The sequence below is a fragment of the Equus quagga genome, chromosome 13 (assembly GCF_021613505.1).
Source record: "Equus quagga isolate Etosha38 chromosome 13, UCLA_HA_Equagga_1.0, whole genome shotgun sequence".
NCBI classification, from domain to species: Eukaryota; Metazoa; Chordata; class Mammalia; order Perissodactyla; family Equidae; genus Equus; species Equus quagga.
Window position 1 is genome coordinate 94,282,340 of NC_060279.1, and position 15,951 is coordinate 94,298,290.

The window sequence follows — 15,951 nt, forward strand, 5'->3', positions numbered from 1 at the left end:
ATACTAATTAGCAATAAAAAGGGCACAAATTACTGCTAAAACAAGATGGATTACTCTCTAAAACAGTATGCTGTGCAAAAGAAGCCAGACACAAAGGAGCACGTACAATATGATGCCATTTACATGAAGCTCAAGAATAGGCAATAGTAATTAATGGTGTTAGAATTCACCACAGCAGGTGGAAGTAACAGCAAACGTGCACAAGGCAGCTTTTTGGGCTGATGGAAATGTTCTCTATCTCAATGCAGGTGGTGATTACATGGGTGGACACATTTACCAAAAACCAAATTGTGCACTTAAGATCTGCAGGCAGTTCAATGTATTTTAATTTTCTCTGAATTTTCAAAAATAAAATAAACAAAGGAGCAGCTAATTCAATCCATCAGGTACAAAGCACCTGTATTTTCTATTTTTGTAAAACAAATTAGCACAAATTTATTGGATTAAAACGACACCCATCTCTTAGCTCAGAGAATTCAGTTCCTTGAAGTTATTAGACTGAGGTCCCCATTGTCCTGCTAGGTACCGCTCTCAGCTACTAGAGGACGTTCTCAGGTCCTAGCCACAAGGCCCCCTCCATCTCAGCAATAGAGAGCATCCCCTAAATTGAATCCCTCTCATACTTCTAGTCTCTCTGATTTCCTTTCTGAGATGAACTAGAAAAAACTGCCTGCTTTTAAATGGCCTATGTGATTAGATTAATCCCACTCAGATAATCTCTCTTTTTGTTAAACTCAAAGTCAACTGCTTAGTAACCCTAGTTACATCTGCAAAATCCCTTTTACCACACAACGTAACATAATCGCAGGCGTGATATCCCATAATATTCACAGTCTGGGATTAGAGGTAAATCTTGGGGTAGCATCTCAGAACTCTGCCTACCACAGCGCCATATGAAGCTGTTCATGCTCTCAAGGAGCTCCCTCAGGGTCCCTGTTCTGAAGAAACAGCAAAAAAGCCAGACATGGTCAGTCCAAACTCAAAGTGAGATGACAAGAGACTAACGACAAAAAAAAGAGACAAGAAAGTAAGGGCCTACGTCCTTCTAGCCTGTGAGTGTCTGAGTCACAGATACACTCATTGCCCACCAACCTTTAGCAATGTTCACAGGCACTGATGGTAGCCAGCATCCCTGTTAATCCCTAACTAAAGCTGTCAGAAACCCAAAGCCATCCCAAGAAACCAACCACAAATGACAGGCCACACAATCCAACCAGGAGATTTTATAGATTCCTGAAGATTCATTCATTCAACACACATTAGTAAGGATTCACTATATGTCAAGCACTAAGCCAGGTGCTGAGGAGAAAATGCAGATTAAAAAGTAAAGCTCTTATTTGGATCTTTATTTGAAAAACTCTACTGCAAAAAAAAGGGGGGTGGGAGACAACAAAGAAAGAAATAAAAGAATAAAGAAAAATGGGAAGGGAAGGAGAAAAAGTATGAGATAATTGCAGAAATTTGAACACTGAATATTTCATGGTAGTGAGGAAGTATTAATTTTAGTGTGATAATGGTGTTGTGGCTATGTTCTTTAAAGAGTCCCGACATTTTAGTAATACAACTGAAATATTTATCGACAAAATGATTTGATGTCTGGGATTTGCTTCAAGATACTCCAGGTTTGGAGATGAGGGTATAGCTGAAACAAGATTGGCCATGAAGTAATTGCTGAAGCTATGAGATGAGTACACGTAGATTCATTATATGATTAGCTTAACTTTTGCACATGTTTGAAATTTTCCAGGAAAAAAAGTCCTTGCTCTCCAGAAGCTTCTAAGACAAGGAGTCAGATATTCCAACAAATAAACACTACATAGTTAAAAAAAAAAAAAAAAACATAAAGTGATTGCCCAGGAGTCAGAAGATGTCACAGGAGCGTCCTCCCTTGACCAGAGTCTTTAAGGAAGAGTGTCCCAGGCACAAGGGCAGCCCAGTGGTATAAAGTCACACAGATGGGCAGCAGCAGAGCTTCCACACACTCTCCGGATGACTTATGAGAGGCCATGTTACCCAAGAGCATGTGTTCCATAGCCAGACCACCTGTGCTGGAGTTCCTGCTCCTGAATCCCCACTGTGAGACTTCAGGCAAGCTATTTGTAATGTCTCTGGGCCTCAGATTCTTTACCTAGAAAATGCAGATTATAACAATACATACTTGAGAGCAACTCTATATGATAATTGACCACAGTATTTTGAGGAATGAGAGAACTTTTGGAAAAAACATAGAGCCACCCAGGACAACTACTTTTTTAGGTGCCAATAACAATACATACTTGAGGGGTGTTGTCAAGAGTCAACGAGTTAATCTGGGTATAAAATGCCTATAAGACAGTGTGTGAGCAATAAACGTTATCTGTTAGTAGTGGCGGCAGTATCCCAGCCCACAATACCACACATATTGAAAATCTCATCTGATTCCTATTAGTCACTGAACTTGTCTTTGTCAGACTGCAACACTTGTAAAGCAGGGACAGTTTCTTACTTATCTCTGTATCCCCAGAACCTAGCCTAAGGCCTTGCTCATAATAGACACTGATCAGGCAACTCTTCCTTCAGGCAGCAGGGGAGGGACCACCAGAATCTTCTGTCTAGTCCATCACGATTCCCCTATGGATTATACCCTCAACTCCTACAATTCTTTGGCTTCTGTTAGCTTCCTTCCTTGTTTCCACCTCCTCTCTTACTCTGCTCCAGAGATGTACATTCACTAACGGTGCTCTCTGGCCCCGTCCCTGGCAGGTGTTCCAGTGCCTCCATTCTCTCTCCCCACAGCTATATTATCTAAACAACCTCTGCATCACTTATTCTGAGATTAACAAAGGGTGAAGGGAGACTGAATTTCTAGAACATTGGCCTCATACCTATTTGTGAGAAGTAGAATCCTCTGGAAAAGAGAAAAGCAGGTAAGATGGTAGCCAGAACATAAAGCCTTCACACCTAGCCGCATCTTTGAGGAATCCTGTAGACATATTTGTACAATCAGCTACCATCTCGCTGGGGTTTTGGGGGGGTGGTGCAGAAACTGCTAGGGAGGAGAGGGAGGCATGATGGGCAGGGAGCCCAGCTTTATGTTGTTTTTGCTTTTGAAACTTCAAGGTTTCATTCCCCCTCAACTAGTAAACATCCTCATTTTCCGCCAGAGCAGAGAGGAAGAGAGGAAGAGAATATGAAGATCCAGAGCCTGAGAACTGAGAAGATACGAAGCCACAGATGGCTAGACTCTAAAGATAAAGTAGGAAGGTCAGATACAGGTCTCTCTCAAATCACAACTCTCTGTAAAAAATGCCCTCTGCCCTGAGCAGCAATGTGGGGCTGGAACATGATTCACGTCTCCCCAAGAGGGAGAACTGCTGGTAAAACATTAACTAACTCCCCAGTTACAGAAGGAAATGGAGCCCCTGAAGTACCTCTCCCTACCCATTCTCCCCAAGTTTCCTCTGACAAGTGGACAATTCAAGACTATGTCCCCAGCCCTAGGATTTGATGGTTCTTTTCTGCAAAAAAGGTTAGGGAGGAGATCACAAGGCAGAAATGGGACACTGGAGAGAACACAGTAAAAAGAGCAGCTTCAGCATGGTTTGTTTAAAGTCAAAGTCCTGTGGAGCACACCAATCTCACATCATTGCTGGACTCTCTATGACCACCAGCCTCACCACATATGTGGAGCCCCACCTGAACCCAGAACTCTTCTTGCCTGGAGACTACAGCAAAAATGGAAAAGAGGAACTGGGAACAGGAAGACAAATAAACAAAGTAGAGTTGTAGGCTCCCTAATTGTGATTACAAGGAAGTGAAACTGATCTTCTCATAGGGCTTAGACTGGTTTCGAGAGCAACTCTATATGATAAGTGGCCAAAATATTTTGAGGAATGAGAGAACTTTTGGAAAAAACACAGAGTCACTCAGGACAACTACTTTTTAGGTGTCCATGTTTACCTGGATATGATATACTTGTAAAAGGAATCCTATAACTCACGTGAATCTCGTAACTTTATTGTCTTAACTCACATAGGACCTAGGAAGAGTCTGACATGACGAGGAGTTTGAGCAGAAAGGGAAGAACAGGAAAAAACCAAGAGTATATATGGTGGCAGAGATGTGTGGAGAAGAGGAAAGAAGAGCCAATGAGAACAGTAATACAAAAGGAACAATAAATGCCTGTCATAAAGACAGAGATGGAAGCAGTGAGTTAATTGTAGCTCAACTCAGCTAATAGACCCACTCCCCCACTCGAAGCTTTCCTGGATACCTCTGTCACACAGCCCTGTGTGGTCCAGCAGTGGGGTGGAACAGGAGTGGAAATGGGCAGAAACAGACACTAAATTCTCCCACTTCCATTTAAACCCAAGAAAGGCTTTATTATCCTACACAGGAGAATTAAACTTTGCACATTCACTGGCTACTTTACACTAGACAAAGAAATTTGATTGTCAGTTCTTCAAAGAACCAGCTGTACAACTTGCCTATTGCTAAATTAACAAATTAAAGAGCAAGAGCTATTAGTGTTTATGTGTTTGTGAGCTTATTCTCTAAAGCAACCTCTCTTCTTAAGAATCCTAAGGTTTCCATATAACTCAGCAATTCCACTCCCAGGTATATACCCAAGAGAAATGGGTACCCAAGAACTTGTACACAAATGTTCATAAGCAACATTATTCGTAACAGCCAAAAAGTGGAAACAACCCAAACGTCCATCAACTGATGAAGGGATAAAAAAACTGGGGTCTATGGTGGAATATTATTTGGCAATGAAAAGAAATAAAGCACTGATACATGATGCAACATGGATGAATCTTGAAAATATTATGCAAAGTGAAAGAAGCCAGTCCCAAAGACCATACATTATACGATTCCATTTATATGAAACATCCAGAATAGGCAAATTCATAGAGACAAAAGTAGATTAGTGGTTTCCAGGGGATGGAGGGAGGAGATGGTGGGGGAATGGGAATGAAGAATGGTCGCTAATGGGTACGGGGTTTCCGGGGAAGAGGGGAGTGATGAAAATGTTCTAAAATTGATTGTGGTGATGGTTGCACAATTCTGTGACTATACTAAAAACCACTGAGTTATACACTTTAAATGGATGAATTGTATGGTATATGAATTATAGCTCAATAAAGCTGTTGTAAAAAAAAAAAAAAGAATCGTAAGGCCTAGATAAGGCTTATATCAGCTGGCTGGAGTTTAGATTTAGCTTTAGTATCCCATAAGCCCATTAAGACCCATAGCCAGCTTGTAAAACGGCAAAAACACGAAATTTTGCTTTGATTTTATTAAAAAACCTGACATCAAGGCCTTGATCTCATCTCTGCTCTCTCTCAACCACCTCCATCACTTGTTCAATTGGTTTAATGAGAAACGTGTACAAAGTAGCTATGATAAATCATTCATTGATAGCACAAATATTTACTGAGCATCTATTATGTGACAGGTACTTTTCTAGGCTGCAGGAATTCAACTATGAGACATGGAGTCCCTCCCTACAAGATGCTTACAGTACATTCACCAGGTGGTCTCAGGAGAGAATGGTAAGTGCTACAAAAGGTGTGAGCGTGAGGTACCGCAGGATCATAAACTGGGGTTAGTGTGTTAGCGTAGGATTACAGAAAAAGTAAGCTTTAAACCAAGGCCTGAAGGGTAACTAAAACTGACAGGAAAATAAAGAGGCATGAAGGGGTGTTCCAGGCAGAGTAAGAACAAAGTCCCCAACACTATAGAGAGCAGGGACATTTAAGGAATTAAAGTAGTGTGGTGTGACTGTAGTATAAAGTGTAAGAACTGGGGTGGGATGATGGGCAGGACTGGTATAGGTGAAACTGGAGAAGACTGAGGTGTTTTAAATTTGTGATATGACAAAAACTTGGGAGCCATGCTGAAGAGACCAAATGCATCATGGGAGCAATACAGGACGATTAAAGGACTTTAATAATGGAAAAAGATATGATCAGAATTTTGTTTTCTAAGACAACTCTAGCTGCACTGTGGACCATGAATTAGAGGGGGCATGGAATTACACTGAAGGCAAGGAGGGGATTCAAGGAGAAGACCATTGCAGTGATCTAGAGAAGGAAATGGTGGTGGCTTGAATCAGTAGTGTGAGTAAGGTTGGAAAAAGGAGTGGACAGGTTAGAGAGATATTTAGGAGGCAGCATTGTGAAGCCTCAGTGACTGACTAGATGATGGAATGACAAAGGGAGGACTCAAGAACGTGGCCAGGTTTCTGGCAGAGATCACTGTGGGTACCAGCCACTAAAAATATATCTATATTTTTAAAGAATCAGGTTGGGAGGTAAGATAAGTTCAGTTTGGGACATGTTGCATATTCAAAGGCAGATATCCAATAGACAGTTAATATATACAACTCAAGAGAGAGTGATTACAAATGAAGCCACAAAGGGCCCGGTGAATATACATAGGAAGAGAAGAGGGCACAGGACAGAACTCTTAAGACCACTGACACTTATGGGATGTGCAGATCAGAGGAGGTGGCCAAACTGAAAAGGAACGGCCAGACTGGTGGGAAGCCACAGAGTGAGGGCCATGGCAACAGTTCCAGAATGAACAGTGGTCAACAGTAGGGAGTGCCTGTGACATCAGGTAAAACAAAGGTGAGAAGGGTTTATCATACTTGGGGACAATGTCACCATCAGAGACCTTGGTTACAGAAGTTTTGATTGTATGATGACAGGAGGAAAAAATCAACTCCTCAATGCTGAGGAGTAGATGGGAGATAAGTACATCGAGATAGTGACTGAAAACAACTCTTTTAAGAAATTTGTCTATAAAAAGGAAGAAAGTGATAGAGTGGAAGTCAGAGCATGAGAAATAGGGTTCAAAGGAGAATTTTTAAAATATAAAAAAGATCTAAATATATTTAAATATTAAAATAGATGCAGGGAGTTTGTAGTTTTCTTTTATAATCATGATCTTTCCCCTAAATTCGCCCCTCCTTCCCACAGGAAACGTGGAAGGAAGATCTATCCTATCATATGCTAGGTGCTAAGTACTTTAAGCCAGAGCAACTTCACTGCAGATTTGACTTACCAACATCTTCTCAAACAGGAAGCCTCTAATATCTCATTAAAATCTGCTCTCATACCCAGTCTTTTCTCCATTTATGGCCACACATGACATAAAACTACTGATTTTCTCATCATCTTTAAAATAGTCTCTATTCTTCTAAAATGGGCCCTTTAAACCCATAAGTATTTGCTAACTTACAAAGATTCAATGGAGACATGCAAATGGTTGCCCTCTTTCTCTCTTCTTGTATCAGCAGTAGAATCTCCATTGCTACCTCAGCGGGAGTGCTTATTTGATGTTGTTTTTAGAGGAGCTGTGGTTTCAGAGGTGGAAAGGGGAAGAATCTGTCAAGGCAGTAAGTGCATAGGAGGTGCTGACCCTACGACTGACCCCAGGAAGGTGATCCTGCCTGCCCATTGGGCAATTACTCAGAGATAGCACCCTCACTCTGCCTAAAATTCTCACCCCACTTTATTGAACTACGTGATATTTCATCCAAGTCATTTGGCAAATGATTCTGAGAAGGTTACAGAACTTTCAACCATAAATGAATCACTCGAACAGTCAGACTGCTTTTCCCCGCCACCTGCATCCAACCTACCACACTGAGTTGGGAGCTTTGATGGAGCGCGGTTGGAAAGAGGACTCAACAGCAAGGAAAACTGGGGGCTTAAGTGAGGAACAGGGTTGCCTAGGTCAGGTATTACTGTGGAGGGCTAACGGAAGCATTGAAGTCCTATGTGCCTGAAGTATTGGAAAAGGGAGAAGAGCACAGATGAAAAGGTATCAAAGCTAAGCATCATTTTTAAAGTGTGCGTCATGTTAATTGAGTTCCAGGAAAGGTAGATAAAACTCTTTTCCTTCCTCTAGAATATTTCTAAAATCCTGACGCTAAGTGTATTTGGTCAGAGTTCTCCAGGGAAACAAAACCAATAGGATAGATAAATATCTAGATAGATAGATAGATAGATAGATAGATAGATAGATAGATATACGGAAAGAGACTTACAAGGAATTGGCTCATGTGCTTATAGAGGCTGACAATTCCCAATCTGCAGGGTGAGTCAGAAAGCTAGAGACCAAGGAGAGCCAATGGTGTAGTTTCCGTCTGAAGGACAGCAGGCTCAAGACCCAGGGGAGCCAATGTTTCAGTTCAAGTCTGAAGGCAAGAAAAAGCATGTCGATGAAGCCCACCTGTATTAGGAAGGGCAATCCGCTTTACTCAGTTTATTGATTTAAATGTTAATCTCATCCAAAAACATCCTCACAAAAACACCCAGAATAATGTTTGACCAAATATCTGAGGACCCCATGGTCCAGGCCAATTGACACATAAAATTAACCATCACACTCAGTTAGTAATACAGTTCAGCCACATAGTTCATTCAACATTTACAAGGTCCTGGCTATGGAATATGCAGAGCTAAATTATTTATATATGATAACCCGTTTATAATTCTAGTAGATAGCATGTAGTACCATGAGGGGGTCTAAAAGTTGAGATGTTTGAGGTAGTGAGAGACTATTTCTTCCACAGCGTTCCATAGGAAGACTGTAACATTTCAGCAGGGAATTGAAGGATGATGATAATGGCATAAAGGAGGAGGATATTCCTAACGAAGAAAAGAAACAAAAGACAAAGAATCAGGAAAAAGTGGCGAGTCATCTAGTTCAACCGCAGTTTAAAGTACGAGAAACGAAAGGCCTTTGTATAACGGTAGGTGATAAAGGGAACCCAGAGCTTCCCAATCTCCCTAATAGGACTTTCTAAGAACCTACAACCTGTGGCCCAGAACCTTCCTGAAACTGTTGCAGTTCAACTGCTAAATATTTCTGAGAAGTAACTTACTTCCCATTCTGCTAACTTCTCCCATGTCCTAGAGTTCCTCTCCTTCTCAGGCCTTAGATATGTTCAGTATCCCATTAGGCTACAGATTTAAAAGGTTTCAGGGGGCCAGCCTAGTGGCGTAGTGGTTAAGTGCGTGTGCTCTCTTTCTGCAGCCTGGGTTTTTCAGGTTCAGATGGGCATGGATCTACACACCGCTCATCAAGCCGTGCTGTGACAGCATCCCACATACAAAAAACAGAGGAAGACTGGCACAGATGTTAGCTGAGGGCCAATCTTTCTCACCAAAAAAAAATAAAAGTAAAATAAAAATAAAAAATAAATGAAAGGCTTCTGAAGGGAAATCAGCACCTAACTGAACTATACAACATATTTCACGAAACATATTTCAAATCCAAAACAATGAATTTCAAATTCACAAAACAAATATCTAGCATCACCTACTATGTAACATGCTGTGAAAAGTCCTGGGAATACAAAAATGAATAAACACACGTTTCCTGCCCTAAAGGAACCCACTGTCTACTTTGGAAGAAAGACTCATCACAAGATGGAGAACGTCTTTGGAGACATCTTGAGAAGGGTCATGCAAAAAATATCTTCAAGATCAGTTCTAACCTGGAAAGCAATTTTGCCTGGCTTGTGACCACAGGAAAAAGGGTACCAACCTTACTTTCAATCAGTGCTCAGTGGCCACATGATATGATAAACAATACAGATGAACATCCAGGTGGAAGAGATGAGTGGGGCAAGGTATGAGGGAAGGGGAGCAGAGCTTCCATGCCTCTCCAGGCACGCCACTCTCTGAGCACCTCCATGCGTTCACCAACCTGGAAGCTCTCCAAGACAAAAAGGATCAACAAGCTGTCCTCTTGGGTTTTTATGGACGCTTATTACATAGGTATGATTGACTAAGTCATTGGCCAATGGCCATTGATTCAACCTCAAGCCCCCTTCCTCTCTCTGAAAATCAGGGGGTGGGACCAAAAGTTCCAATCCTCTGATCACATGGTTGGTTCTCTTGGCAACCAGCCCCCACACTGGGTTGGGTCCAAAAGTCACCTTTGTTAACATAAACAAGAAATGTCAAAGGTTTCAGAAGCTGTGAGCCAAGAACTGTGGACGAAGACCACATATATATGAGAAACATATTTTGGTCAACTGAATGACCAAATATATATTTCTTATAAATCACAATATCACAAGCACTAAAACTCTGTTTTTATTCCCATTAGTTTACCAGTGCCTAATATAATGCTTAGCATCTAGTAAGCATTCAGGAAACTAAATACTTATTGAGGGATTGAATGAATGAATGAATGAAAAGTTACTGGAATCCACGTGTGAGACACATGGAAAAGTCTTCAATTTAATAAATATTTATTGGGTACCTACAATATAAGTAGGATCTTGCCAGATACTTTCAAAATCAGGAATAAAAATTCCGTTTCTATCCTTAAGTTGCTTTCAGAGGAGCATGAGAAATTACATATGTAATCAGATAAAGAACAAGGCATAAACATTATTTACAATAGCCAAGACATGGAAGCAACCTAAGTGCCCATCAACAGATGATTGGATAAAGACGATGTGGTCTATATATACAATGGAATACTGCTCAACCATAAAACAGAACAAAATGGTCCCATTTGCAACAACATGGATGGACCTTGAGGGAATTATGTTAAGTGAAATAAGCCAGTTAGAGAAGGACAATCTCTGTATGAGTCCGCTCATGCAAGGAATTTAAAAATGTAGACAAAGAGAACAGATTAGTGGCTACCAGGGGAAAGATGGGGTGGGGGTTGGGCACAAAGGGTGAAGGGGGGGCACCTACAACACGACTGACAAACAATAATGTACAACTGAAATTTCACAAGATTGTAACCTATCAACTCAATAAAAATTTTTTTAAAAAAAGAACAAGGCATAATGACAACACAATAGTGCTATTAAAGTTATAAAAAGGGCTAGGGGATGGCCATGGCCATCACCACCTGCTCTCTAGAGTTGCTCTTCCAACCACCCTAGTTATGCTTGGGCGGAAAAATCTTTCCTGCTTAGTTCAGCCAAGACTGAATAATTTTTCAGTAGGGACCAAGAACAAGAAAAAATATATAAAAGAATTTTTTAAAAAGACAGCAATTTTCAACCAAGGATAACTGAAGCCTAACCAGAGAATCCTCACTGCACACCACGTGGCAGGTTTAAACTTGCTTGGACAACAGATCCAGGCTCCTCAGGACCCTAACCAGCTTGCCAAGGGTCTGGCCTGACCTACTTTTCACTCCCTTTCACTAAACCCTGGGCAACACTGGATGGAAGCAAATCCTGACCACTAGGAGAGGAGAGCCCTTCTCTTCCTGCCCTCTAGGCTCCTCTCCTGACCTTTACCCTGACCTGAGCACAATCGGAAGCAGCCTCCTTTGCCCTACATAGAGAACACTCCAATTTCGAGACCATGGAATTTCTTCTGCTGCCTGAAACTCACCTTTTTTCCGTCTTTTTTTCTTTTTTTAAAAAAAAACACCTCTCTGGAATATACGCCTTGGCCTGGTCTTTGTCCAGGACTGTTCTATCCTTTAAGAGCAACATCTGGGCCAAGCTCCAACGGCACGTTCCATCTTCCCAAGGTCTTCCTCATGGCCACCCTTGCCAAAACAATAGAAAACAGGTTCTTTTCCCATTTCAAAACCCCTTACTCCAACTCATATAATGCCAATGGAATTAGAGATAATTCTAACAACTTTGGGGAGAACACTTTACAATATTTATCAAGCGCTCAAGTAACTCCTTTGACCAAATGATCTGTTTGCTTTCAAAAATATAGCCCAGGAAATAACTAGAAATGCAAAACAAACAGTGCAAAAATACGTTTATCATAGCAATATTTAAAAGAGGAAAAAATTGGAAATAATCCAGATGTTCAATAATAGGGAAATTATTGTTATGCATTATCCATTAATATAATGTTATACATTTTCTAAATGTTTGTTAAAATTTTAGTAATATGAAAACAGCTCATAACAAGTGAGAAAAATCAGTATACAAAGTTATAGATGTAGTATGATCTCAATAAGAAGAAAAATAGGCCAAAGAAAAAGTCTAAATATATCTATGTCTCCAGGAGGTGCCATTAGGGGAATGTTTTCCTCTACTTTACAAAATTTCTATAATAAGCTTATATTGCTTTTACAATCAGCAAAAATATTTTTTCTTAAATATATGTCCTCTTGTGGACCTCAAATTAGTGTAGTACCTGATGCATATTAGGCACTTAATAAGTGTGTGTAGAATTAATTAAGAGAAGAAGTGAGCCCCTATTTGTTGTCCGAGGAACATGAAGCATAGACAGTTAACTACACTGAGAATGAGGAAGCCTAGATCTGAGAGACCCTGAGAAATTATGGCCTCTCCTCATCCATAAAATGGAGGGAGCCCCTGCCTAACCTCCCTCAGGAGACTGGTGAGAAGCAAATGAGACAATGCCTGTGAAACTAGTTTGTAAACTGGAAATCTCTACACACGTAAAAATGTAAAGACGGACAATAAGGAACTCCTGTTATTTTTATTCTTCCCGGTTTACTGCAGAATAGGAATGATATACACCTGAAGCCCACCGAATAATCACTCCTTTCCTGGAACAGCTGACCAATTTCCCCACTTCTCCAGGTGCCCCAAGAACGGGTGTCTCCTGGCGAGGAATCTTGCAGAACTCAAATTATTATAGATTTATAACATCAAAGTCCGTAAAACATACAGGAAAGATCTTCCCCACCCACACCTGGACTCTCTTACAAGCGGCAGAAAGAAGCTTCATGCTTGACATTGCACTGGCTTCCTAAATACTCCCTCTGCCTCCAGTTTCTCCCTTCCACCCAATTCTGCACTTTCTCATCAAAATAATCTCCTCTATCACAGAATCACAGACTCCTTAGCTACAGAAACTCCTTTATAATCACATGGTCCAAACTCCTTACTTTAAAGTTGAGGGATCCAAGACCCAGAGAGGTTAAAAGAATAAGTGACTGAATCAAGGTCATAATATTAATGCCATTTCCCTCCTCAAAAATCTTCAGATAAACCCCAAAATCCTTAGGGTGGCATTCAAAGCCCTCACAACAGCCCCAACCTACCTATTGAACCTCATCTCCCTCTAGTCTGCCCCACAAACCCCTGGTTCCAGTCCAACAGTTTTCTTCTCCATCCCCTGAACTTATGCTGCTTGGCCTCATCTCAGACGCTTTTCTGAATGCCCCTCCAACTTCCTCTCCAACCGTTGCACATTCTCAAGGGGCACCTGTTCAGGAAGCCTTCTGTGACCAGCTTAGCCCACAGGGCAGCTCTCCGACCTCTGAACTCCCAAAGCTCTCACTGTCCGTTACACCTGCTGACCTGTGTTACAGAGCATGCGGTCCTGATGCTGTGATCTATGTTTACCTGTCTTACTGCTTCTCCCCCTACCCAGACTATAAGCTCCTTAAAGATTAGGGACTGTATTTTCTATTTCTCCACATCCCCCACTGCACCCACCGTGGCTCACAACATTTACTGAGCACCTACAGCATGTAAGTTGCTGCTCTAGGGGCTTCATGTATGTTATTGCACTTGATCCTCACAATTTTCCCACAGATGAGAAAACTGAGGCTCAGAGAAGATGAATAAATAGCCAAGGTCACACAACTAAACAGTAGCTGAGCCATCCTGGGAATCCAGGTCCCTCAGCCTCCAAAAGCCTTCAGCCGTGAGCCACGCTCCCTCTAGCCCAGCCAGCGCCTGGCGTGGCGCAGGTGTGCCGGAACTGCTGACTGCTGACCGAGCCGTTCCCAGGGCCCGGTGGAGAGCCAAGGTACACATGACAGGAAAACAGAGCCAGCCTGATACTCCCTCCTCTGAAGCCCACATCTGGATTTCCCTGGGCCCCTGCAGGGTCTCCTTAGCTCCCTGGCTTTAACCCTGTGCCAATTTAGGCAGCAGCCCCACTCTGTTCCACAGGTAGCTTCGTTGGGAGCCCTGATCAAATGGTAAGACATCAGGAAATAAACAGGCAGATTCCTCTGAAGCAGAATCAGAAAAGTGATTCTTAAGCAACAAGCTCGCTGGGAGGGAGCCCCTCCCTATGGCCACCCAGTTTCAGCTCCTGTGTTTTCCTTTCAGGGCCTGTCAGGCAACTTTGGGATGGCAGGGACAAGACTTTGCCAACAAGCCCTGTCCTACAGAGTTAGATTGGAAGAAGCCCTGATACTGCGCAAAGCCCGATGTCAGCAGGAGGACCCATCTCTCTGCCTCATCCTGACCCAGGGCCACATCTTTCACATGCTCACATGGAAGCAGGCTTCTCAGCTCTGGTGGTAACAGCTACCATTTACTCAGTGCCTACTATACCCAGTGCTTCAAATGCTATTCTCAATTCATTCCTGTTAACATTCTGTGAACTACACAGTCTAGTGCAGTAGTTAAGGGCACAGGCTCTGGGGTTGGACTGTCCAAGTTCAGAATCCCAGCTCCACCACTTACAAATTACATTAACTTGGGCCTGCTAAATAACCTCTCTGTGCCTCAGTTTCCTCGTCTGAAAGATGAAAACTACACTAGTACTTATTTCCTAGAAATGTATGAGCATTAACTGAATTAATAAGTGTAAATGCTCAATACATGTTGCTATTATTACAACTATTATGTGGGCATCGTGTCCATTTTACAGATGAAGCAACTGAGTCTTAGGGAGCTTACGTCACTTGCCAAGGTCACACAGTTAAAAAAGGACAAAGCGAGGCCTTAAATCCAGGTCTGCTCTACCTGACTGCAAAGGCATGTGGACCTAACACATCCTGATGCTTGAAGCCTCTCTTCTCTCTGTCTCTGTCTCTCTCTATCTCTGTTTTTCTTTCTCGTTAAACTGTACTTAGGGAGCATCTAGGCTGGTAAAAGAGCTACAATAGGACCCAGGTTAGAATTAAATTCCCAGGGTCATCCTGGAGAAGTAGAAATGTGCAGGGCCCAGGGTCTACCCTAAGAATGGGAGTCTGGAAAAACTTCACTCACCCCATCCCCACTCATTTGACTCAAGTGACATCAGGCTAAAATGAATATCAAAGGCAGTACTGAAGGGAGAAAGAAGTCACAAAAGGGCATCACGAAGCCTTAGCAGAATGGGTTTTCAACAGAGAGGGGGAGTCTCACCCCAGTTCACTTAGTGCCTCAGCATGGTGGAGAGGATGCTGTATTGGGGAGGGGATACGAGCTGAGTATGGGAGCCTTAGAAAAAAGTTGCTCAGAGCATTGTTGTGCATCTGTCTCTCTGCCCCACCCTTAGCTACTGCCCAATCTCCTCTGAATGGAGTGAAGTAACCACAGTTCCCCAGAGACAATTCCACAAGGCCTCAAATTGCCCTGCCTGCTCCTGCTAATGTTCTTTTTTTTTTTAAAGATGGGCCCTGAGCTAACATCTGTTGCCAATCTCTTTTTTTTTTCTTCTCCCCAAAGACCCCCAGGACATAGTTGTATATCCTAGTTGTAGGTCCTTCTGGTTGTGCTATGTGGGACACCGCCTCAGTACAGCCTGATGAGTGGTGCTAGGTCTGTGCCCAGGATCTGAACCAGCAAAACCCTGGGCTGCCAAAGCTGAGCGCACAAACTTAACCACTTAGCCATGGGGCTGGCCCCAGTGCTAATGTCCTTAAAAGTAGCTAACAAATCCTGTTTCCAGTCCCTCAAGGAAATACACTCAATCTCCATCTCTGGGAGTGCTGGAGGGCATGCTCTCGTAGCCTGAGGAGCCAAGAGACGAGCTGAGGGACCATCAGAGCTGCCATCCTCACCACACTACCTACCACAGCATTCCTTAAGGAGCCCAGTTTCCTACTTCCCATGGTCACTGTGCACCTGAAAAGGAGAGTTAGAAAGTGCAAGGGCTGGACCCCGGCCCCACTCTCCTCCATCAGCCACTCCAGCATCTCACCTCACCCATCTGGTTCTGAAAATCCCAAAGGCTACTAGTGAGACAGAGATGGATGCTGAGTGAATTAGGCCCAGAAAGTCTTGTTCAAGAAAAGACCAAATATTAGCTCCTGAGG

General features: G+C 42.5%; 1 protein-coding gene across 3 annotated transcripts in view; it reads left to right on the forward strand.

Annotated features, from left to right (window-relative positions):
* The window catches only part of LOC124251347 (carcinoembryonic antigen-related cell adhesion molecule 1-like), a 1,036,279-nt gene that overhangs the window by 19,433 nt on the left and 1,000,895 nt on the right, over positions 1-15,951 (forward strand). The window contains exon 9 of one of the 3 annotated variants that reach the window (XR_006891734.1): positions 249-272. The exons of 1 other annotated variant lie outside the window; for it this stretch is intronic. The gene's annotated coding sequence lies outside the window, so the exon portion shown is untranslated. Of the gene's footprint in view, positions 1-248; positions 365-15,951 lie in introns of those variants that run through there. One more of the 3 variants, XM_046684091.1, reaches the window with a different exon arrangement.